The 25,334-nt window shown below is 38.0% G+C and overlaps 1 pseudogene; it reads right to left on the bottom strand.

The window, feature by feature from the left end:
• Positions 1–420: 420 nt before the first annotated feature.
• On the bottom strand, positions 421–2,637 carry LOC113035421 (piggyBac transposable element-derived protein 4-like; annotated as a pseudogene).
• Between the last annotated feature and the right edge of the window lie 22,697 nt (positions 2,638–25,334).

Genomic DNA, 25,334 nt, shown 5'->3' with positions numbered 1-25,334 from the left:
TATATCCCGGTTTTGTCACATGAGCGCATGGCTTTTTTTGGCGAAAAAAACAAAAAACTTGAATATTTTCCATAAAATACATTTGAAGTAATATTTTATTGTAATTATAATTAGGCCTTTGGATGGTCCAAAGATTACCACTGACATTCATTTTGATCGGCCGTTAGTTTTTCTGCAGGAGAACGGTTTTTCACTCTTGCCCTGTTAAATGCATATTACCTTGTTGCCTTCTAATAAAATAAAAAGCATTATGTAAATAAAAATTCAAGATCAGTTTGAACCAAATAAACATTTATTTTTTCAACGATGAACAAGAACATGTATATTGTTGTTGGGAATGGGGAAATGTATGAGAGAGAAAGAGAGAGCTAGTGAGAGGGTGGGGGGGGCTGTGTGTGGCCGGGGGGGTAAATGTCTTGCTCAGGTAGAGCAGTTGCTGCAGACAAATTTGCTGTGGGCTCGGCAGGTGAACTTTCCACATTTGCTGCAGGTGTTTCCGACTCGCCTCCTTTTCTCAAAACAGACCTCACAGGACTTCCTGCCCTTGGGATCTGTCACTCCAGAGGGGCCTGCAGCAGCACCATCCTGCGCATCTCTGACTAATTCAGCAGCGACTAATGAGCGGGGAAGGCGCTCTCTTTTTGACAAATGAGGCTTGATCAGGCTTTCTCCCACCTCTTCTATGAACAGCCTCCTCCTGTGTGACTTCTGCTGATGCCAGGCCTGATCTACGGAGGTCCACAGCACGAAGGCGTTGTAGAGGGAGACGTCTATGACGTTATGAAAGAGGGCCATTGGCCATCGATTGGTCCGTCTCCTGCAGGAGTAGGTGCCGACAACCTAACAAAACAACAACAACATAAAACCTCTGTATATTTTACACAAGAATATATGAGCAAAAATGAATAAAGGTGTGCGTAACTGATGCGTAATGACACCCACCTTATCAAGGTTGTCGACACCTCCTTTGCATCGATTGTAGTCGTCAATGATCACCGGCTTTTTTCTTTGTCCATTGCTGACCTCCGGCCTGCGATGTTTGGTGCTCAACAAAAGCACATTTCTGCCCCGTCGAGGAATGTAGGACACTAGGGTGTGTTTCAATGAAAAGGCAAAGGTGGAGGCATAGACAGCTCTCCCTCTCGTCTGGCGCAAAACGGGTGGAATTTCTGTTTTGTTCCGGCGAATTGTGCCGACCAGAGCCATTTTATTCTTGAGGAGTTCCTCTGCCAGTTCAAATGAGGTAAAAAAGTTGTCGCATGTCACGACGTGTCCCTGGAGCCCATCCGTCATCTGCAGGACGACCCTCATCCCCTGATTTACTTCGGCTGGTTCGCCCGCTGCTCTCCCGGTGTAAACCTGCAGCCGCCAGGCGTAAGATGTCTTGACGTCGCAGGCTGCCCAGATCTTTATGCCGTATTTAGCAGGCTTTTTGGGGATGTACTGGCGGAAACCGCACCTTAAGGTCCCGGTCTGGACTAAACAACATCGGCAGGCGGTGTGCCCACATGTCCCATACCTGCCGAAAGGGAGCCAATTTGTCGGTACGGCGTCCAGGTCGGGAGAGCTTGTCGTCAAATCTGAGGGCCCTGCAAATGTGCGAAAATCTTTTCTGGGACATCGCGTCCCGGAACATCCCGTTTTCTCACTCCAAAGGCTTTTGATTGACTTGTGTTTTGACCGGTATACATCGGCCAAAATGAGCAGCCCCACATAAGCCAGCATTTCGTCGCTGTCCAAATCGCTCCATTCTGAGATTGCCCGTCTGCCATGAAGGTTTGTCATTGAAACGATATGCTGTATAATCTCATCGGTTAGGAACAACCTGAAGCTGGAGAGTGGGTCTGAAATTCGGGCGACGGCTTAGTGGGTTGGTCCCGGAATAAGCCCCGTGGGTGCTGCGACGTAGCGCAGCGTCTCGGTGTTTGTCGGGGACCATTTCTCTCCATTTTTGGCAGTCCACGCCACTGCTTCCTCGTGCGTCTCCCCCTCGTTCTCATCTCCAGTAGAAAAATCAGAAGATGACTCCTGCTGATCGGTGTGGAGAGACGACGACTCCGTGTCATCCCCGGAATCAGAGTCACTCTGGGCGGGTGAAGAGGAAAGATCCTCGCTGTCGGAGCGCATCAGGATGTCCACTACTTCCTCGGTCCTGTAATACCGTGCCATCGTGAAAATGCCTACTCCCGCGCTACGGCTTATTCTTATAACCTCTGCTGCAGTGCACCTGCATAAACAAGCTAAGCTTGAAGACAAAATAAAGTCTAATTTGTTTTTTGTTCTTGTTTTCATGTTAGATTTGTTTGCATTGCGGGGTGGACTTCAAAGAGGGAAGGCTTCTGATTTTAGACATAAACATACTTTTATCTAAAGTTAGAAGCAGACACAGACAGATCTTTTTCTCTTCTTTTAGGCAAAAGGACCTTTATTTTTTTGTAAATATAAAGGTCATTGATAGTGACACAGAACACCATTCTTTTTTCACTTTCTAAAGCAGAAAGAGACGCTCAAAATCTGACTTTTTTTGGCTGGAGTTCGTTCAATGGTGAAATATGAAACAAGAGCGCCACCTGGTGGACAAATAAAAAAAATTACAATTCTAAGGCCCCTACTTCAAAGACTGAGTGAAAGTGGAAAGATGACATTTAATTTGATGGTAATGATTGGGCAGTGAAAAATAGCGTTTATAATGGGTTTCAATGGGGCGTTTTTTGGCTCTAGCATCTCAAGTGGATGGAAGTTTGTAGCTTAGCCACTTTAAGCTAATCTAATGAACTCAGACTGGAATTCTAAAGTTAAAAAAAAATGTGTGGAAAGTTTGGCTATATTCTATTCAACACAGTGAAAATGGCTTGAAATTAAAAAACGCTGTGGATGAAAAATGGCTCCAGGTAGCCCAGAGGGGTTTAACCCTTGTGCTCCCCTTCGGGCCAGCTCCAGACCCCGGGGGTCCCAGAGTACTCCTGGGTCGCATTTCACAGGCCGCGCATCAGGGTTGGCTCCCGCACCCCGTACACCCACGTTTCCCTCCCTGAATGCCACTCCCGTTTCAATTTTTTTCCTAGTTTCAGGCAGGCTCTATCACGTTCGTCCATGGGAGGCCGCTCTTAATTTGTTGCCATTCTTACATTTGGCTCAATGCTTACATATATGTGTAAAAAGAAAATGTACGAGCTGTGATAACTGTTTCTGATAGAATGAAGAGTAGACTGATATATTAAATATTCCTTTATTGGGTGAGAAAATCATACTGCTACAGGTAGCAGCACTTCCAGATTTGTATCATAGTTTTAATACAGCACGTGCATTTCAGTAAGAGCTCATATATTTCCGTATCGCAATTTACAGTTCTTATCAGTTTGTCCTTGTAAAGTCCACAACAAGCATGACACAGGAAATAAACACCCGATAGATATTATCTCAGTAAATGAAGTTGGTGTTCAGCCTCTGAGAGGGGACAGTCAGCAGGGGTTATGCAAGTTGTGTGTGTTAGCTGAACAAGAGCTTGACCTCTTGCAAGGCAAGCGGGTCTGTCACACCCTTTACTGAGATACTGGGCTGGGCAGACATCTCCGAAATCATCAAAGATTTTGGCAAATAGGCTCTATCTTGGCAAACTGACCGGATATCTAACATGAAACCACAAATATCCAAAGTGTATTTGGTGACACACAAACGGGGCTTTTCATAATGTATAGTTTAGTTTAGTTAGTTTCCACATGTCCGTTGTTGTGTTGGGAAAATGCTCACCGAAAGCATAGCCACATGAAAATGTTAATTAAGTATTCAATAGCGCATTTAAGTAATTTGTTTAATTTTAGCACGCCTGGCCCTCCATACTCACTGAGACTCACACTAAGACATGTAAATTTCCAACTGCAACTCGGGATAAACAGACATTGAGACATGACAGAAAGGGTAGAAAAAGGGACGAAACACAGAGAGACACTAACAAAAACTGAGTTCAAGATTAACTCATGTGGAAAATACACAACTAGAACACAAGTTATCTCAAATTTCCAAAGAAAAAGAACAAATAACGCGTCCATAACAAACTCAAAAACTGTTTTGAAGATACAGGACCATGACAAAAAGCCACGATGTTCAACTTCAAATTCAAATTCAATAGAAGCTTCAGTTCTCACGATTACATATATAAAATGTTTAGTATTATAAAGCAGTAAGAAAACAATGGATGTCTTTCAGCACCTGGCTTTACTAAGCACATGTGGGCATAACCCTTTGTAAAATACCACATGGACCTTATCCCGCAAGCTCACAGCAATGATATCTGTGATGGTGTCTGTGCAAGAAAAAAACCCACTTAATTTTGTATGAAACACAATCTAACTACAGGGGACGTCTGATCTTTATTTCTAATGTTACTTGTGTCTTTGGGAATTCTAATCCTCAACTCTCTCTTGATTTTAACCACATAACAGAGTCAACAAAGAAACTTTAAGAGTTATTGGGACTGGGGCCCACTGCATTAACATTGTTATTTTTTCAATACCTAATTTATGGAAATATGCCTACTTTTTCCCCTAATACAATAGGTACCAAAGACAGCATGTCTAACAGGAAGCATTTTGAAATGGAAAACTAAAAACACATTTACAAGAGACAGTTTGTTCATTGATTATTGATTTTGGTTTTTATTAGTTAACCCTATGTATTTGGATTAATTGGATCAAACCGGCAATATTAATAAAAGGCAAAAAACAAAACATAAAAGAAAAAAAAGAAACAAAGACAAATAAAACAAAAAACTGAAACAAAGACAAACAAAACAAAACTGAAACAAAGACAAACGAAACAAAAAAACAGAAACAAAGACAAATAAAACTAAAAACAGAAAAAAATTGAAACAAAAAAGAGAAACAAAGACAAAACAAAAAAGAAAAAACAAAACCCAACAATCAAATGATCCCCTGTGAGCAAGCACTTGGCAACAGTGGGGAGGAAAAACTCCCCTTTAGCAGGAAGAAACCTCTGGCAGAACCAGGCTCCTCTTGGGGCAGCCATCCGCCAGGACTGGTTGGGTTTTGTTTAACTGTAATTTGGATAAAGTGCCAGTTTAATATTATTTTTGAGATTAGAGCTGAAATAAGGCCCCTGGAGTAAAGCCAGTTCAACACCATAAAGTCAGACTTCACACAGTGGTGGACTCACATTCTAACCTTCTTGTATGAAGTTTAAAATTTAAACTATCTTCTCCTAACTGACAATCTGGTGCTTTCTGTGACTGAGCTTTCAAAGTCTGACCTTGTTGAATCTGTGAAATCACTGAGTTCTGTTTTTAGAGCGTCTCGTTGTCTGCATACATTCTCTTTTTTCGCTCTCATTGCTGCGGCTTTCTCTTGCAGAGCCTTTTCCTTTCTCATTTTCTGCTCTAAGTTCACTATTCTGCTGACGCAAAGCCTGTTCCTTAACCAGCTTTGGCCGCAGCCCCTCAAGCTCTTTCTGCAGAGTGGTACCTTGGCTGGTAAGAGACTTTTTCTCTGCTTCCAGAGCCTTATAATTTGCCTTAATAGCCTTTCGACTGTCTATTTCTCCATTCAGTCTTTCAGTTTCTGTAGTTATCTCGTTATTTTCTTTCTTCAAGACTTCTACCTGTTCCTTTAGTATGCTATATTTTTTACTCCAGTCTTCTTCAGTAAACACCTGTTTGGAGACATCAGCACGCCTTTTAAAAATACTTTTTTTGTGCCCCTGGAGGGCTTTTTCTTCCTTTTCTAGTTTTTTTTAAAGCTTTTCTCATTTCTACACGATCATTTAGCTCACTTATTTGAGCTTTTAATTTCTTGTTTTCTTTTTTCAGTTTGCTCATTTGTGCCAGTTTTTCTCCATTTTCAGAGAACAGTTTCCTGAGATCATGGTTATTTTTGTAAGTTTCTTTGAGGGATGATCTGGCCTGTAGAACGTCTGTAAGTATCTTCTCGATGTCTTTCATCAACTTCTGATTTTCCCTTTTAACAGCGACATGTTGTTGTTTTTCAGACTCGTAGACCTGAACCAAATTGCTTATGTGCTCGCGTTCCTTTTTCAATCTCCGGATTTGCTGTTGCAGTGCACTGTTTTGCGCCTTCATCTCTTCTGTACATTTTTTAGCGCCTCACAGTTCTTCTCTAAGGCTGCTTTATTTATAACTGATGCCTGCAGATCTTGAAGTTCCTTCTTGAGGGCCACATGCTCTTGTGTGACACTTTCATTCTCTTCTTTAATGGTCACATTAACTTCTGGCCCGCTGTTGTCTTTGACCGTTTTCTGAGACGCTTCAACAGCTTTTCTTTTCTTCCTTCTTATTTCAGCGTTAGATTTATGATTTTGGGCTACGTCCAAGAGTTTGTTTAATTCCTTTTGAAGAGAAACACATTTTGCTCTTGCATTCACTTCCTCTGCCCTCATTACGAAATATTTGTCCTCCATATATAAACAGGGCTGTGGAGCTCAGTGCTGACCTCGTAAATTTGGAGTTGCGCAGCATATTACTGTTCTTTAATGGCTTTGATCCTGTGATACATGTTCTTGTATTGGGTTTGTTTTTCGGTAGCCATTCTTCTTTTTCTTTTTTTGAACAAATCACTAAAATATTCAAAGTTGCTTTAAACGAGAAAATACACTGTGACATCACACTCATGATCACATGACATAAACCAATGTTTCCTGGCTTTTGGAGCCAGGGCACATATTTCACATTCAAAAGATCACACGGCACACCACCACACAAAAATGTTACAAATAGCATATTGATAGTTTTGCTCTATGCACCAGGCTTAGCAGAATTGGCTCAGTTTGTCCCCAGTATACCTTTTTTGCTTTCTTTTGACCACTACTCATGCTAGAGCCCTTATCTGGGTCGCAATTTTCTCCAGGACCCAGGTCAGATTGATGACTTTTCAAATATTTACCTATTGCTATTTGTGGTATTTAAAAGCTCAAGGCAAAACACAGGATGACTGACCTGAAACAATAAGAGGAATAATTCCAAAACAGTCACAGGTACAAAGTAAGGAGAGACATCCTAATGCAGAGCACTAAGTGAGTATTTGTTTGCAATACTCTCAGAATAAGAAAATGGTTTAAAGAAATGGACTGCTATTATTAAAGTGTGTGGACACTTCTTCTTCTTGGCAGATTTGCTGCATGTTTGAAATTCTTTATTAATATATCATCATAAAATGCCAGTTAGCCATACTCTGCCTACTTAAAACTTTTCAGTCTCCCGTTTCCTTCTAAGGAACTTTACTTTGTGACAGCTACTCTGTCAAGAAGGGAGATGAACACACTGTAACAGTGATATTTGTCTCTCTCTACAGGATAAAAGTATTTATAACGTTCTGCATGTTAATAACACGTTAAGGACAAGGAATAAGAAACCATTCACAAGCTTAAATAGGAAAATACAATAAAGAATAAGAAATACTTTATCTCAAAAGTTTGGGAATTAAAGCTTTATTGTTGGCGCAATACTAAATTCCTTTCTGATCTGATACCAAATAAAACTCAAGCTGATATGGACGATGCTGACCCGACACAGATTGTTTGTACAAAAACTGGATGTGTTTTGGAAATTTAAACTAAGCAGTACTGTATTTCAAATGATATCTTTCATGTTTCATTATGAAGAATTATTATACAAGAAATAAAAAACCTGCATTTGTGACAACAGCTGTGTGCAGATCAACAATGGATCATATATGGAGTACTGGAGAGAGTGTGAGCGTGCAGCGTTTAAAGCATGGAAGTACTGACCTTACTTTGAGTTTGATTCCATAAAAAGTGACAAAAACATTAGTGTCCGTTGTGCGTGGGAAGAAAACTTCTTTTTACAGCGAAAAAAACCCTAAACTTCCAAGCAAGCACCGAGTGCGCAACCACGTAATGGGAAATTCACAGAGAAACTGCCATATCCTTCCACTGACCGCTGCGGCACACCTGCACCAGGGTAAACCTCCGCCTACCCTGCTCCTGCTTTACAGGTGAAAATAGAGCAAAAGGACCGCTCAGTCTTTGACTTTATTTATTTTCTGCTGTGTTTTACTTGCATCTATTTAAAGACTGAGTGTAAACACACAAAAAAAATAAATTTATGTGCTGGAATGTGCAGAAAAAAGGTTTAAATATTAAACAAATTTCTTCCAGTCAGAGAATGTTGCATATAATTACATTTTTGCTTGATGCATAAAGTTAAAAGATTAAAACTAATAAAACAAGTTAAAAAAAAGGGACTTTTCCATTTGATTACATTTTGTATGATGGATTATGTAGAAAAAGTAGAATTGGGCTGAAAGATCTATCACTTTATCACCTCTTCAGGTTGTAAATCGTGTTTTTAAAAAGTAACTAAGTAATTAATTACTTTTGAAAATAAGTAATCAGTAAAGTAACGGGATTACTTTTTTGGGGAAGTAATCAGTAATTAGTTACTGATTACTTTTTTCAAGTAACTTGACCAACACTGCTTACAATCAGCCATTATTGTCAAATAACTGAGTGAGCACATGTGAGTCAAACACAAGAGTAGATCTTCTGCCCTCGTGGATCCCAGCCAAGTTTTGAATTCTTTTGTGTGTGTTTTGGTTAATAAAGTTTGTAGGAAAAAAACTGAAGTGTCTGTGAATTCAGTTTTCTCACAACCTTTACTGTTATATCAGTGAAAGAAAAGATTTTGTAAAAAAAACAAAACCCCCTCACACCACAACATCCTACAGTTGCAAGTGTTAAGTTTAAAATGATTGTGAATGAACACATTTCAGAGGAGGTGTTGGACCAAGAGCTTAAATTGGACATGAAATACTACATGTTTAAAGGCTAATTTACGCTATGGAGCAAGGGTGTAGATTTGTTGTGTGGGGCATGTAGTCCATGTCTGTTGCTGTAACAGTAGTCCATGTTTAGAATAAAAAATCCCAGCTCACTGAGTTGATCGGGGCAATAGTGCCTAAAATGTTGCATAATTTTGCTGAGAGATCTTTTACTTTGTGGTCATCTTACATCAGTAGTTTTATGGACAAAAACCAGCAGGTCATTCAGTGTTCCCTTAGTGCTAATGTGTCAGAGATGTTGGTGTACTATAACTGAAGTAATGTTGTTAAGTCCTTAAAGTCATATTCTTTTATTGTCATGACTGTATTTGAAGCTATTTTTATTTTTGTATGATACCTGATTTATATGGAATATGGCTGAAGTAAACTAAAGCCTAAAATACTTAGTCAGTCATTTGTTTAATAGTAATTTAACATTATATAATTCACATATAGAACTATGAATTGTGATTTTAAATGGTTTAAAAGCAGGTAGAATAGCATATGTAGGCAAGTATGTTTCTCCTCTTTTTATCAAGAAGCAAAAACAAAAAGGAAAAAAAAAAGAAACAGGGCAGGCTTCGGTCCCCACCAACGCCGAAACCAAATCTACACCCTTGCTATGGAGCACTGCTCTCACATGGATTTAACACTTTCTCTCTTCCACACAGTCCTCATTTCTCGTGTGCTTTACAATCCTGAATATTACAGCAGGAAGGCAGTACAGCCAGGGAACACCCTGTGACGTCACACTCTGGACTGGCACACGATGGCAGAAAAGTTCTTAAAGTAGTAAACACTTATTTATTAAACAACACAGTAATATGTCAGATTTTGAAAGCAGGGTATAAATGATTTTCATGTCCACTTTAAAAGGAGACCTGCCAAAGCAGTAATCAGACTCATATGATCAGCGGCTTATGCAACGCAGCTCCGTCGGTGCTCTGACCTGGTATGAGCGCGAGTGTCCGTCACGCGTGGCTGGGTTAAAATACTGCGTCCGCTGAGACATCAGTGGCTTCGTTAAATAGCACTATTTTATTTGCTCCTAAGAAAATCAGTTTGGCTCAGATTAAAGTTTCAGCACATAGTTGTACAGTAGGTGGATATTGAAAGCCTCCAGCCTGTCCAGAGATGATTATTCTATTCTGAGCTCAGCTGTCTATTAGAATTTTTGGAGTTAATTAAAATTAGAAAAAAAAATCAAATTCACATCTGATTTGTGTTCTTTTGTTTTTTGTTTTTGTTCAATAAGCAGATGTCGGTGTTTCGATCATGTTACGTTGAGATGTAAAATGCTTGTTAGAAACTATGAAACACATCGTGCTGACTTCTGGGTGTTAGAAGACAATTAATAATGCTCATGAATAAGACTAAAGGCAAGAAGGTGTCCTTTATAACTAAACATGTTAATAGTACCACTAGAGTTTATAACATAGCGTGTGTATTTCAGTAATAGCCTGTATATTTCAGTGTAGTGATGTGCAGTTCTTACCAGTTTGTCGTTCGAACGTCAACACGAGTCGAGATTTCCGAGGAAACAGCTCACGTTGACGTTAGTTCTGATACTCCCTAACTTAAGTTATCCAAGTTAACTTAAGTTATCCAAGTTAACTTAAGTCAAGTCAGATAATTCTTTTGTAATGAAAACGTAAACACTCGCCGGGAGTTACCGCAGTGTCAGCTGTTTAATTCACACAGCGTGTGCAGTAACCATGGTAACAACGGACACTGAGTGGAGGATCGATGCAGGTCAGATTTTGGGAAATATCCCTCATATCTCTGAAACTAAAAAACGGTCGTTCATCAGCTGTGCTGATAGTTTTCCAGCAGGACAGCTGAGAGAAGAAAAACTCAAACTGTCGGAGCAGGTTTGATCGTTCAGGTTTAAAATCAGCTGGAAGCTCCACGTTTTCACAGCAAGCGGCTCTGTTCAGGAGAAATATGTTTTATATGTGCACCATGTGAAGCCTGCTGTACTAAAATCACTGAATGAAGAACAAACAGTGCGTCGCTGTTAAGGAAAATGTTCTAAAACACTTCTTCAGTAAAGACTCAGAGAGGAGAAACACACAGAACTTCTTGCTAGCAAGGGCAGCCTCCAGACTGAGACTCGCGCTAAGAAACTGCCCCGGTCTTTATTTATACTTCAGTGAGCGTTTGTTCTTTACATTGGAATGTGGAGGTGTACGTGTGTGTGTGTGTTGCTGATCAAAGGGTCATATAACATGAAAGCACAAAAGGTACATCCTTGGTCAGGAAGAGGGTAATCTCCCCCTCACCCTAGATGGTTCACCCTAGATAACACTGTGAGGAAGTCCAGCAGTTAAAACACTTAGACTAGAACAGACGTAGCTACGTTAAAACAATAAAACAATAAAACAAGGTACGAACTCTCATGCTCCCAGGACGTGGGGGTGCATTCCTGGAGTGCACACCAAGCCTGCAGCCTGTTAGAGATCACACACAATTGATTATATGCCTCTAAGTATACATGGCTGAATATTTCCTAATACAAATAACTACATGCAGTATTCTATCATATGCAAACTTATATCACTAAAAGATTATACTGACTACTAAATACAATTTTCCATTGACAGTTGCATTGTCGCAAGAACATGCATGTATTTATTAAATGTATAAATGTTATGATATTTGATTCTAATCTGCTGCTGAGTCTCTGACGCTGATGGAAACGCAACAAACAGAACACAGAGCAAGAACACCTGTCTAACCAATCACATTCATTCCACTTTGTGACAAACTGATGTCACGGCGGGGTGCGCCGGTGTGTAAAGAAAACAGGACCCAAAAGCAGATGAGGACGAGGAGTTGAAGTTTGAACAGAAAAAGTGATCCTTTATTAGATGACGGCAGAAGTAAACCAGGAAACCAAAGTAAACTGACAAGACACTAAGAAACAAAATACTAAACGGTACTGCGACCAAAAACTATAACTAACGTGGAAATAACAGCCGACAACTAGACCTATGACTGAGGTGAGGTAAACAGACGACCCGACAATGACATGCAGAAAACAAAGGACTTAAATACACACATGAGGTGATCAGGGGAAGTGGAGACACATGAGGAAACAGCTGACTAACATGAACCTAATGACAGGAGCAGTGAAGCTAAATACAAAGAACCAAGAACACACGACTCCTTCCAAAATAAAACAGGAAGCATAATGAAACGCAGACATGACAACCAGAACTTGACAACGTAAGACACAGACATGAAACACATGAAGAGCAGGGGAGACTTAACATGGGTTGGAAACGTGAGGGGGAATTAATAAGAACTAAAATCACCTAGACATGGTAACAAATGAACTTAGAAAACCTGAAGGGCTTAACATAAACTATAAACATCAAAATGAACTCATACTCAAAACACTGGGTCATAAGACCCAGGACCGTGACAACTGAAGCACTCACCTCTCATCATCGGGTTTCTTCCTTCAGTTTAACCTCCTAAGACCCAAACTCTTTCATGGCAGCATTTTTAAATTCTCTTTGCTATTTGAGCTGTTTGGGACCTGATGAATATAAAAACAAAGAATTTACAGATTTTGTTTTTTTTTTACCTGATTTTATCTCTGACAAAAATAAGATCAACATATGAGGACATTTGTTTTAAACTTCAATGGAACATTTGCAGTATATTGTCCTTATAAGTGGTTATCAGGCCCTTGTAGAGTAAAATTTTGTATTTTGGTCTAGACATCCCAAAATGTGATGTCCACATATGTGGACAGCAGGTCCTAAGAGGTTAAGTGCCCATGTGAAGAAATATTTAGGTCTAAAAACTAAGGTCAGTAATGTGTTTGGAAATTACGTTCTATAAATCATTAATACTGCTCTTTGTAAAATGTGTAATTCTTTAACTATTGACAAAAAGTCACAGCATCACTTCAAGGAAATATCACAGTTCTTCATAATTTTCTGAGCCAAAATACAAAATGATTGTGTATGAAATGTGTATGAAACGTCTCATATATTTTAACAATAGGAACTAGAGTACCTGTTTTTTTAATGTTTTGCATAATTTGATTTCTGCTTTGTATCACTTTTTTCTACTGCTGGTGAGAAGCAGTCGTCTGCTTAGACGTGAGAAAACTGGTGTAATTTTTAGGCTTTCATATCCTATTTCTGTTTCACATTTCAGAGGCCACACTTTCCTACTGAAGATAACAATCTTTAAAAAAAACTATGTCATCAATCAGGCATTTGCTGCCACTTCAGCTACTGCTGTGTCTGTGGGTTTTAATGCGGTGTAAACAGGAAGAATAGGTTTGTAAGGAGCTCATGAAGTTAAAAACATGACTTCAAAAAGTTAGGCTAAATCTGTATATGCTCCATTTGTTTCAGATTATTTCCATTTGTGGATCGATTCAATTCACAACTGCTGTTCTAGTGAGTATTTCTATGTAACGGAGAGAAAAAAGGACACTCTGTCCCATGTTTTCTTCCTCCAACCCTGGCAGCAAACTCTGTTCAGTATACAAGGAAATATGAGATGTGGAAGATAAAAATGTTTTAGTGCTAATAATTACATCTATGAAACTACCAGTATTTCAAGTTTTGTTAGCAGATTCTGTACTTGTCTGAATCAGCCGTCTGGTCTGGTGCTGTAAGCACAAGTGAAAGGTAAGAAAATGTGCTGTCACTAATTATCACCTATACTGTACAAAGATGGATAGTTTCTGCAATAAATATAAAAAATAAATAACAATCATTGAATATTTCACGAAATCACATTTGCTTTCATATAACCAAATAGTTTTAGTTTGTGTTCACTAAAAATCAAAATAAATAGACTCCATGTGTCGGTATTGCAGCAGAATTAATGAGTAACCTAATTCTTATTGTGTAGAAGATTTATCTAATGATACTAGAATACCTGCTTATATGCTTGTTTTGATTTTCTACACAAGTCTGTGGTTGTGACTTCTTGAATAAGCCATCAGCTGGACCTTCACACCACTGAAGATTATGATAATTAACTGTATAAGAAGGATGGAGTAGCTCCTTGTCATGAAAAAGATCTGTCATGTCCTTAAGAAACAGGAAAAATACACCAAAGACCTGACACACAACTTTTACACATGCATCTGTCTCGATCCATCTCCTGTTCACTGATCCCTCATCACAAATGGTCTCAGTGGGAGGATGGATGTGAAGAAGCCTTTCTTTATTAGGGATACAGGCTAGGCTTCTGCAGTTAAACAAGAACTGTTATGAATATCAGTGGCAACAGCTCTGAATCTGAATTAAAATTTTGGGGATTGAACTGTCATCAGTGGGTTTGTTTGTTTGTTTTTTTGCATGACAATGATCCCAAACACACTGCCAATGAGATGAAAGTATTCGTGAACAGAAAATCACACAGGGGAACAGTATCAGTCATGGACGGACCTCTGCAGACTCCAGACCTCAATATTATTGAAGCAGTGTGACAAAGAAATAGGAAAAAAACACAGCAACCAAGAAAGGGCTTTGATATGTAATCCAAGATCTCTGGAGTAAAACTTCTGAAGATTACTTAAAGAAACAGCAAAAGATTTTGCCCAAAAGAGTTCCAACAGTCCTAAGAATAAAGGTGGTGACACCAAATGTTGCCTTTCCAGCTCATTAGAAGCTCTGTTTGCCCTATGAACTGCATTTGTACATAGCACTGTGCTGCCCCTTTAAGGCAGGTATGATAATTTGGCTGTGTTTTTTGTACCAGCAGACTTGCCGTAGTTCTTTTCCACTAAAAACAGCCTTAAAGCTAAACTGTTGTTTTTTCTACTCTTTGTTCATTTGTTCCTGCTGAGCCTGAGAGAGCAAACGCCTGTAAGGAGTTGTTTCTATCTTTCCCACGATAGGTTTGTGTAACAGTTTCGAGTTTTGCGTGAGAAGTCTCAGTGGGAGAATGACTGTGAAGAAGCCTTTCTTAAAGAAGGCAAACAGGGATAAACGGCTGGGCTATTCCAAATTACACAAGAACTAGACTGAAAATCAGTGGTCAGATGGAGTGATGAGTCCAAATTGAAAATTTTTGGTACAGAAATATTCTGAATAAAGGTGATGACATTAAATAGAGCCTTTCAAAATTATTAGAATTGTGCAGACTCTGTTTTTGCCTTATGTACTCTCATGGATCTCCAGTACTCCTCTGCGTTTCTGCCAGTACTCTCTGTCTCGCTCCATCCTTGGGCTCTTTCTCTTCCTTTCTGTCGCTCATGGTGTGTGTCTCTGGATAACCACCTTTCAGTGGTGGGGTCTTCCTGGATATCCGCCCACCTCCTGGCACACCTGGGATAATCAAGCTCACCTGGTGGTCATCACCCAGTCTGCTGGCAGCCTACTTAAGCTGGAAGCAAACCTTCATTCTTTGCCTGAGTGGTGCACTGCCAGTGTTAGTGCACCTCTCTGTCTGGTCAGTCTGTTGCATCTCAGAAAATTGTTAATCTCACTGTGCAAAAGCCTGGATGCTTCCCTGCAGTGGTGTTCATGTGTGAGAGAGATTAGTGAGCAAATTTTTGTGTCTGTGTGGATTAAACCCCAGAGACTTGCATTCACCAACAGACCCACTACCTGAAGACAGTTTTAGTTAAACAGCTACGTCCACTGTAAATAAACTCACTGCTTTCCTGTGCTTGCTGTTTTTGTATGTAGCTAATGTATGTTTTCTACATGTTTGTAATAAATCACTCCAGCTTTTTCTATTTGCCAATAAAAATATCAAGAAATGAAGGATGACTCAAAATCCTGTGAAAACATGCCAAATAATCAACATCAGAGATAAAAACCTTTTATGTAACAAAGGTTATTTTTCCTTTATGTTATTTTCGGTTCCTAATGGCTGTGTTACTTTTAGCAACAGCAGTACTGGAGAATGTTCACAACAAAATCATGATTTGTGTTTATTAGTTTGGCTGACTGCTGCTGGCTTCATGTTCATGGGCTGCTGTGAGTACGAGGTTTGTAAAGTAGGTCACCACAGCTTCCTTGTTTAAGACAAACTCATCACATTACAGATTTTACCCACTGGTTCAGCTGGAAGCAGCCCTGAGACAAGTAAGGCCAAAGTTTACACTTATTCATATTTTCTCTACATGAAAACGAGGATAGTTATGAAGAAACTGACTCATAACTAGAACAGCTGAATAACTACTGAAGTTGTGGTACTAACTTCTTTTCCTTTGTTCTTGTCGTGCACTTCTGTTTCAGTGTAGCTAATGTAAATGTGTGTGCTGGTAATGTATTAAGTTTATATTAAATTATTTGATGGAGACCTGATGACAGATCAGTCATTTGTGTTCACATCTTTATATAAAATAGCAGTAAATACAACAGGTGATCCTGGTGAACACAAAATAACAAAATAGTTACCCATAGAATGCATCCAGTTCATTCAGTACACATACATATTAGACTCCAATGAATGTTCAAAGTTAAGCCTTTAAGGATTTTACAAAAATTTAAAAAAACCTGCAGAGAGTTGTTGTTATATTTTTTTTTACTGTTTTTGGTGTGTTGGAACATTTTTTGAGGAATTTCTGAATCAATTTTATTCACAATCATAGATTTAATAACATAACAACATGTTTAAATTTGTGCAAATAAAATTTTTATAGACAGTTCTGTACATCTAACAAAATCTGACCAAAATCAGTTAAGTTTCAATCAAGTGCTATCAAACTGGTTTTAAGCCGGTTTTTCTTCATCTCAGCTTTATTTTACAGACGTGTCCCTGTCGGCACAAGTTGAGGCTCTTTCATGTTTTTACTTTCAGCTCAGCAGAAGTTGCTTCTTCTTAACTAATGTCATCAATAATTTAATGTCTAAATAATTACACTAATACTCTGGTGTGTTTTCCTTTACTTGCTATGCCATAAAGTGTTTTACAGAGGAAGAGGTCCTCTTAGATTCATATACAACAACCCCATCATAGAAAATGATCAAGAAGAGCGTTATGTCCTTGAAGTGATGATGTGGATCAACATGTGTCTCTGCCTTCCTTTGACCATACTGATCACCTACTGTGTGTTTTATGCAGTAAGTAAATAATAATTAATATTTATATATTTTTTTATGAGTCTGTGAGTATTTGAATGATTTTAAGATTTAGAAGAAAGAAAGAAAAACACTGGTAGCGTTTCTAATTATTTGAATTCATCATCATGAAAATGAAATCATTAGCTCCATCCTCACACATAATCAAGCTTACCGAATGATTTAAAAGGTGTTTGAGTTACACCATATGGGTACATATGTATGTATATATATGTATGTATGTATGTATGTATGTATGTATGTATGTATGTATGTATGTATGTATGTATGTATGTATATATATATATATATATATATATATATATATATATATATATATATATATATATATATGTGTATGTATGTATGTATGTATGTATGTATATATATATATATATATATATACACACACACACACACACACACACATACACATTTGTATATATATATGTACATGTGCGCGCGTTTGTGTACATATAAAAAGCACTGTTTTCGTCCGCTAGAGTGGGATTTTCACGGCATATTCTGCACCACATCATTTGTTTGAAGCCAGCTCACCTCCTGCAACCACTTTTCCGAGAATACGCGCTTGTTTTGCGATTCGGACTCCTGACATTTCTTTGAAAGTGGAGGGACACCAAAGTATTTGCTTAAAGGAGCTTGCTTCTTCAACATCTTTAAGAGTTCTAAACAAATGTCTGTCCTCCTCCAGAAAATCTGTAAACCATTTTTCCAAAAAATTAGCTACAGCCAAATGAAAGAATTTAGAAAAATCAGTACAAGGAAGAGAAATTCACAGCCTTATAGGAGACAGAGAAGAAGCAATGAGAGTAATTAAACAGCTGAATTTAGTCACTCAGTTTACGCTAAAAATATGGTTTAATCTGGTACAAAAATACAAACTGGAAAAAGAGCTCGGACTGCTTCAATGGATCGCTTATAATAAGGGTTTTTTCCCTTGTTCTATGGACCAAAGATTTAAACAGTGGATTCCTAATGGATTAACAGCGATATGTACACTAATTAAAGATAGGAATTCTATGAACTTCCAGGAGATTAAACAACAACATATCGTTAGCTTCATAGCATAAGTGCCTAAGTCATTTGACTAAGTCAAATGACTTAGGCAATTATGCTATGAAGCTAACGATATGTAAAACTGAAGTGGCAGAGAGACTTGGGACTGAACATATTTGATGAGGAATGGTCACAAATCTGGAAAACACAGCAGTCAACAACATCATCATTACGTGCCTGAAGATTACATTGCTGGAAAAATGTATTTAGATTTTTTATGACACCCAGAATTAGGAACAAACACACTTCATTACCACAACCGTGTTGGAAAAGCTGTGGAGATGTAATTGTGAATCATTCCCATGTATTTTGGTTCTCTCCCAAGATCCGGAAATTTGAGGAAGATGTTCATTTAGTTATAGGTTAAAATTCTGGGTTATGCTGTATCTCAGTCTTGTACATTATTATGTCTTGGTGTCATTACGGGAAATGTGTTCAACAAAGATAGAGACATATTGAAAATTATGCTTGCAGCCTGTAAATTGGCAATCACAAGAAAATGTACAAGATAGACCCACCATCGCAGGATGAATAGATCAAAATTATAGATGAAATACAAATCATGGAACAATTGACTTAGAGAATAAGGACTCAGGAAGATCAATACCATTGAAAGTGGGAGAAATGGACTGAGTACAAACTCGACAGGATAAAGACCATCACACTGATAATGAGAAATAATCAAATTGTAGAAAAATGGTGACCCAACACGTTCTTTTTTTCACCTGGTTTATTTATTTATTTACCTACTTTTTATTTTATCATTTTTTTCTTTCTTTTTATCTTCTGTTTGTTGTTATCCTTTACCCCCACTGTACAATGTTTAAATAAAAACAATAAAAAGAAAGTTAAAAAAAAGAAAGTAAAAAGAAAGATATAACATATGTGTGTGAAGGAGAGGAAATAAAGTGGAAATTTAATTTTAACATGTATTTCCTACAGGTGCAAAGAGTTAAGGTCCCCATCATCTCTTACACAAACCTCCTCATCTCCAATCTAATCCAGATGTGTATAATGATTGCTTGGGTGGCGAGAGTGGAACGAAGCATCTGTGTTATGATTCACGTCTCATGTGCTATGGCCAGTCTTTACTTCAAGATGTGCATCGCTTTGGAAAGGTACCCATCTGTGTACTTGGATGTCTATGAATGTTGTTTTCTACTGGAAAGCATCATTATTGTCAGAAACATACCATTCTGTACTGTGATAATCATAATATGTTCGCATCCTGTGTTACAGATGTTTCTTCTTTGCCTACCCACTGTTGGACTGCCTCAGACAAACTAGGAGTTCTGTGATGGTCTGTGTCCTGGTCTGGGCTTTTTGTATTGTCAGTGTTCCTCTTGCCATAATCTTAAAAGAATTTGTACGTTTAATTATTTATGCCCTCCTTCCTGCCCCTATGTCCATCTTCTGCTTAGCCTGGACTTTCACAGCCCTGCCTGCTGCCACCTCAGTGCCCACTGAAGACAAACGAAGAAGTCTGGGAACTTTGGTTCTGTTGTTCTTTAACTACTTTGTCATGATTCTTCCCACACTGATTTTTCCAATTTTAGATTTTTTAGCAGATATAAATTTATTCTGTCTTTTCATTCCAGTTTCAATCTTGTTTCTGCTTTGTCCTTTTGTGGACTTGATTTTGTTCCTTTTCATGCAAAAAGGATGCATAGACAAACTGCTAGTCTGTCTGTGCTGCTGTAGTATGAACATCACTGTATCAGATGTAGCAGCTGATTATCACTGTGACTGATGGTAACACGGAAAGGACAGCTGATGCAGTCAAAGTGAGTCAAATGTAGAGAGAACAGAGAAAATAATCAAACAGCATCCTTTACAAATATTATTTAATGTTGCCATCAAACAACAGATAAATACCAAGAATCTGAGCAGTACTACTCTCAGCTGAAGTGGCTCTGGTTTTAGATTTCCAATTAATGTTGTATTTACTATATATATATATATATATATATATATATATATATATATATATATATATATTATAAGGATAGCATAATATTGTATCTTAGCTCAACAGATCAAAGGAAGAATATAACTATATATATGTATACACACACACACACACACACACACACACACACATATATATATGTATGTTTTGTATAAAATTGTATATTGCGATACAATAACCATTTTAGTACTGAGGTTGTGCTTGCTGGCTGATTACAGTTAATTTAGTAATGAAGTTTCTACACCACCACTATATTCGAATATTATTGTAAATAACTGGACTGAACAAACACACCAGCTGGTCATGTGGATAGAGGTTTTGTACAGATGAATTACATACATTTCAAGGGAAACATTATTATTAAATGCTTAAGGATTTAATAAAGGTACAAAGAATTGTTGTTGCTCTTTTTGCTGCTCTGCAGTGCATTGTTTTCTTTAATATTTTAAAGGTTTTCTGTATAATTATCTGGGTTTATAGTCAACTGGATTTTTCACTTTTTGTTAAACTTACCATCATTATTGTATTATATATCTTGCAATAATATTACTAATATTAATAACAACTTTACTGATAAGTTTGCAGTCTCATCAAGTCTCTAAGATAAGATAAGATACGACTTCATTGATCACACGTTGGGGAAATTTGTGTGTACAGATAGCAGAAGAAAAATACAGACAAATAAAAAAGAAAGAAGATAATACACTATATACAACGGTAGCATACACAATATGTGATTATGGATATAAATTTAATTATTCTAAAGATTGCTCATCTCTGGGGTTATCAGCCACCTAAAGCAACCTCTAAGATATATATAATAATTTACTTGTACTACGAAATGAACATGCAGAAATATGTATAGAAAGACCTTAAACAGATTGCTTATTGGATATTGAAATTATACATGGTAGCAGTTTCTATTACAGCTTGGTAATAAAGGTGAATAGTAGGATAACAAGGGGGAAACAACAGGGTAATAATCCGGTAATTTCTAAGTTATTACTATGCAACTACCAAAGTAATAACCATGTAATATCAAAATTCTCCTGACCATTTATCAATGGTCATGAGAATGAAGATTGGGGAAACCTGTAGTCAGCTGAGACTGAAGAAGTCACTTGGATAAGTGACAAAACGTTTCTCCCACTGAAAACGCTACGTCCAGATGAACAGAATCAACTTTTGTAGGTCCCAGATAGGTACATTTTTCTCCAAAGCCTAATGAAGGGGGTTAACCTTGCAACTGCTCTAGGTAGGATATTTTATAGCACTTTAGTTTTAATCTTGCAGGCCTGCTAAAAAGGACAGATTATTAAATTTGCGTATCCAAAAATGTTGATCTCTCCATAGGGATTAAACCTGACAAGTTTTCTTTAAGTGCACTGTAAAAAATCTTAGGGACTGGTTTAGGCCATGGATGAGTATAATTTTTTGCCTGGAAAGAGAAAGCAACCCAAAGCTAACTGCCAGGATTACACTTTTTTTTACTGAAAAATACATTAGCCAGATCAAACATGTTGCAATATTCTGACCCTTTCTCAACCTTCACACCAAGTCAGTCGGCCTCAGTTTTTTCCTGGTTTTCCTTAACCTGATTTTCACGTGTCCCCACACTAAAAACAGTCTTCATTGTTCCTCCATGTTCTCTTCTCCCTCCTTGTTATCTTCTTCCTCCTTCTGTCTGCTGCTGTCTTTCTCTCCCACATCCCGCAGCAGTTCATGGCTGTGACATCCCATATGAAAAAGATATATTTAAATCTTATAAAGTTTGCATCTGTCTTGTGTGAAACATGTATGAAAAGCATACAAGAGTGAAAACAGATACAAGATCCCTTGAAAAATTACATAAATGAAACTTGTATGTTTTGGATACTTCCTAAAACAATATATGAAAGTAATGAGAAAGTGGCCGCTTTCATGAGTAAATCATATAAGCCTTCTATGATTCACTATATGAAGTTTGTTCTATTTCTTTTCCACATGGGACGTGCATTCTCAGTGATCCTTTGGGCAATTTTTCTTCAGCCTTGTCTTGTTTTTCAGTCTCTTCTGTTGAAACTTTACTCCATCTGTGGCAAATTTCAAACTCAGACAGTCTTTCCGAGTCCACTCAGACACAGTGATATTGCAGGTGAACTTCCCAGCTTGTGATTCTCCATCCACCATGCTGTTTAATGTGCAACTGCTCCCTTTAACGTTTAAGGCATTTTTCAAGAATTATCTTTCATAATTCTCAGAATGCATTCAGTTTTATTAATTGTTACTTATTTATTCTTATTCTTTATTTATACCTTTATTATTGTTTATCTATAAAGAGTGTTTGGTTTCTCTTTTTTTTTCAAAAACAGGAAACTGGACTTTTTCTGTTTTAGGGTCTTTTAAGGTCTGGCCCGCCAAAAAAAATGTAATAATACTAAAAGGGTTTTTAGTATTATTTCATATTTTTTCATTCTACTTTATTTATTTTGTGTCCCCTAGGGGCAGCTGGTGACCTGCAGTATCACCCTCTGCTATCCAGTTTACTGTCTGCACCCTTGTCAGTCTGTCTCTCTGTTACCCCAGCTTCACTTCCTATTCCCTTTCTTACTCATGTCTCACTTTATGCCTCTGACACTTGCAAAATACTTCACTCAGAACATTCAAAATCACTCTTTCCACAGTTTGCAATACTTCACTCAGGACAGTCACAATCATGTTCTCACACAATTTACAATAGCACTATTCTATTTGTTGCACTGCCTTATGCGTTAGGGCAAACTCCTCAGCCAGGACAGCTGCCTCTTGTAACGTGGCCACCTTCTGCATGTTCAGGTACATCACTGTCTGCTCAGGAAAACAGTTCTTAAACTCCTCCAGCAATATTAACTCGCACAGCGACTTAAAGTCTACAACACCACTCGCCTGACTCCAACTATCAAACAATATACCCTTTTCCCTTGCAAACTCAAGAAAGGTTTGCGTGGGGGGCTTTCGGAGGGACCCAAAACACTGTCTGTAAGCCTCTGAGAATGGCACTCCATACCTTATCATACACCAAACTGTCCTCAAGGGTGAGAGCTGCACACACCTGCACCTTACTGACCAGTTTACACTGCAGCGGCAAAGGCCAAACCTCTTTGGGCCAGTGCAGGGCCAGGGCAATACGTTCAAACGCATTAAGGGCATCGCTAGATGGGTTGGAGAGTGACCAACCCCCCAACCACAAGAGCTTTCATATCTTCTTTTTTCAGCGACCTGGCCACCACAATACCGTAATGGGGCGGCAACAGCACAGAGATCATCCTTTCAACACCTCCCTAGATCCTCCACTGAAGGCTGCACATTAAAATCCTCTAACCTGAACTGCGCCATAACCGCCACACACCACGAGAATAATCTCGGACAAGTTCCCACTTATGTTACGCCCGCTCCCTTGCGCTGCTCTGACCGGTGGCCACCCCGGGTTTAAGGGAGGGGGCGTAACATATGGCCATTCACTGAAGCGAGGCCTTTCATGCATGTTAGTCTATGGTAGTACTAACAAGTTTCACTCTGGTATAATCCCACACCAACTGGAGATCAGCCACACTCTTAAATAGTGTGCTCCTAACGAGGCCATCAGCTGCAGCTAGTGATGGGCAGCAGGTGTGGCAGCCTCCAGTGCAGAAACACTTCAGGTGTTGCAATCCTTCCAGTGACCCAAAACATCCGGGAACAAACATAAACATAGGCAGGGAGACGGAAGAAGAGGGAGAGAACACAACCAACACTATATACAGAAAGCAATACATTATCAAGAGGATCCCCAGCCCGAGGAAAAACAACAAGACACTTACCTCTCCCCAGAGAGGCAAGTGACGGAAGTGAGTTTGTTTCTACAGCATGTCCAAATAATATATTCAGTTCTCTGTAACTTGAATTTATGTGATTTTTTTTTTCTTATGGGATCATTTAAGGGTAAAATATAGATTATATATATATTTATATAGATTATAATCCGATATATATAATTATAATCAGATTATAAATATATAGTATATTTGTGTTCGTTCACAATAACATTTCCATTTCCTCTGATCTACTGAGTTTTAGAAATAATATTGTACTATTTATTATGTATATGATATTTATATGTAGCCAAGACAATCCTGCAAATGTAGCTGATTACAGTGATTTTAATAACGAAGCTGCTTTACCACAGGTTCAGATACTGCAGCAGGACAACAACTTCATGTCATCATCTCTCCTTTATTGTTAATAACTGGACTGAAGAGGCAGCAAGAATACTTGTGATGTGGATACGAGTTTTGTACAGTGTTGAAATACATAAAGTTTTTGTATCTTCAATGTTTTTAAAGATGTAAAAGAAGACTTTCCTGTAAATAATATATAAGTAATAAAAGTCTATGAGAAAAGTACTTGTTGTTGCTGTTATCTATGATCACAGTAAACTCGTCACCAACACATTTATGTTGTTAGTTGATAGTTTGAACCTTATGCAGATCTACCTTATCTCAATATGGTATCTCAATCATCTGTCATCTATGCAGGTAGAAATATTTCTATTTCTACCTAGCATCACCACAAATTATGACATCATAAAGACTGCTGATCACTGGATTTATAAACAACGTAGACAGTCACTGAGCATTAAAAGTATTTGTAAGAAGAATACATGGGAACACAGATTATATGAAAAAGACGACTGAAATTTTATATTTTGGGTAGTTTAACAATGACAGATATCAATAAATAACTGTTAACAATTTAGATTTTTTTAAAAGCAAAAAATCAAAAAGTATCATAGATAAAAGCTTTACTTTTCCTTTACTTTGTATTATTAGTTTCATGTAGCCACTATGTTAGGTATAGAAAACAGCACAGATCAACTGATTAGTGTATAATGTGGTAATCTTGGGAAAGAAAGTGTTTCTATGCTGAAGAAAAACCCCATCTGCACTTTGAGTGTGACCACATGTCAGTGGGGGTGGGGTGTAAATTAGGCCACCACAACTTGCATGTTCAAGACAAACTCATCATATTAAAGATTTTACAACTGAAAGCAGTCCTCAGGTAAGTAAAGACAATGTTTACAATTATTGTTATTATTTATACGTGAAGAGGAGCATAATTCAATTTATTTTAGATGTATGCATAATTATGAAGAAAAACTTTATAAATAGTTCAATTAAGTACACTGAGATTGTCTGCAGTGAGTTGCTCTTAATGTGAGTGGATATAAATGTGATCACTGGTAATGGACTATTTAATTTTGTTTTGACTGAATGATGATTTGATCAATGTGTTTAGCTGCTGACATTATCAGTTACTAGTTTGTTGGGTATGCATTACTAGTCTAATGAATTACTTCTAAAGTTAAACTTCCCTTTATGAAGGCTACCTTAAATTAGGCTAGTTTTAATTTCTTGGGTAAACAGAATGACAAATATA

Source organism: Astatotilapia calliptera, chromosome 13 (assembly GCF_900246225.1).
Source record: "Astatotilapia calliptera chromosome 13, fAstCal1.2, whole genome shotgun sequence".
NCBI lineage: Eukaryota > Metazoa > Chordata > Actinopteri > Cichliformes > Cichlidae > Astatotilapia > Astatotilapia calliptera.
The sequence above is the reverse complement of the archived record's forward strand: the minus strand, read 5'-3'. Positions and strand labels throughout refer to the sequence as shown.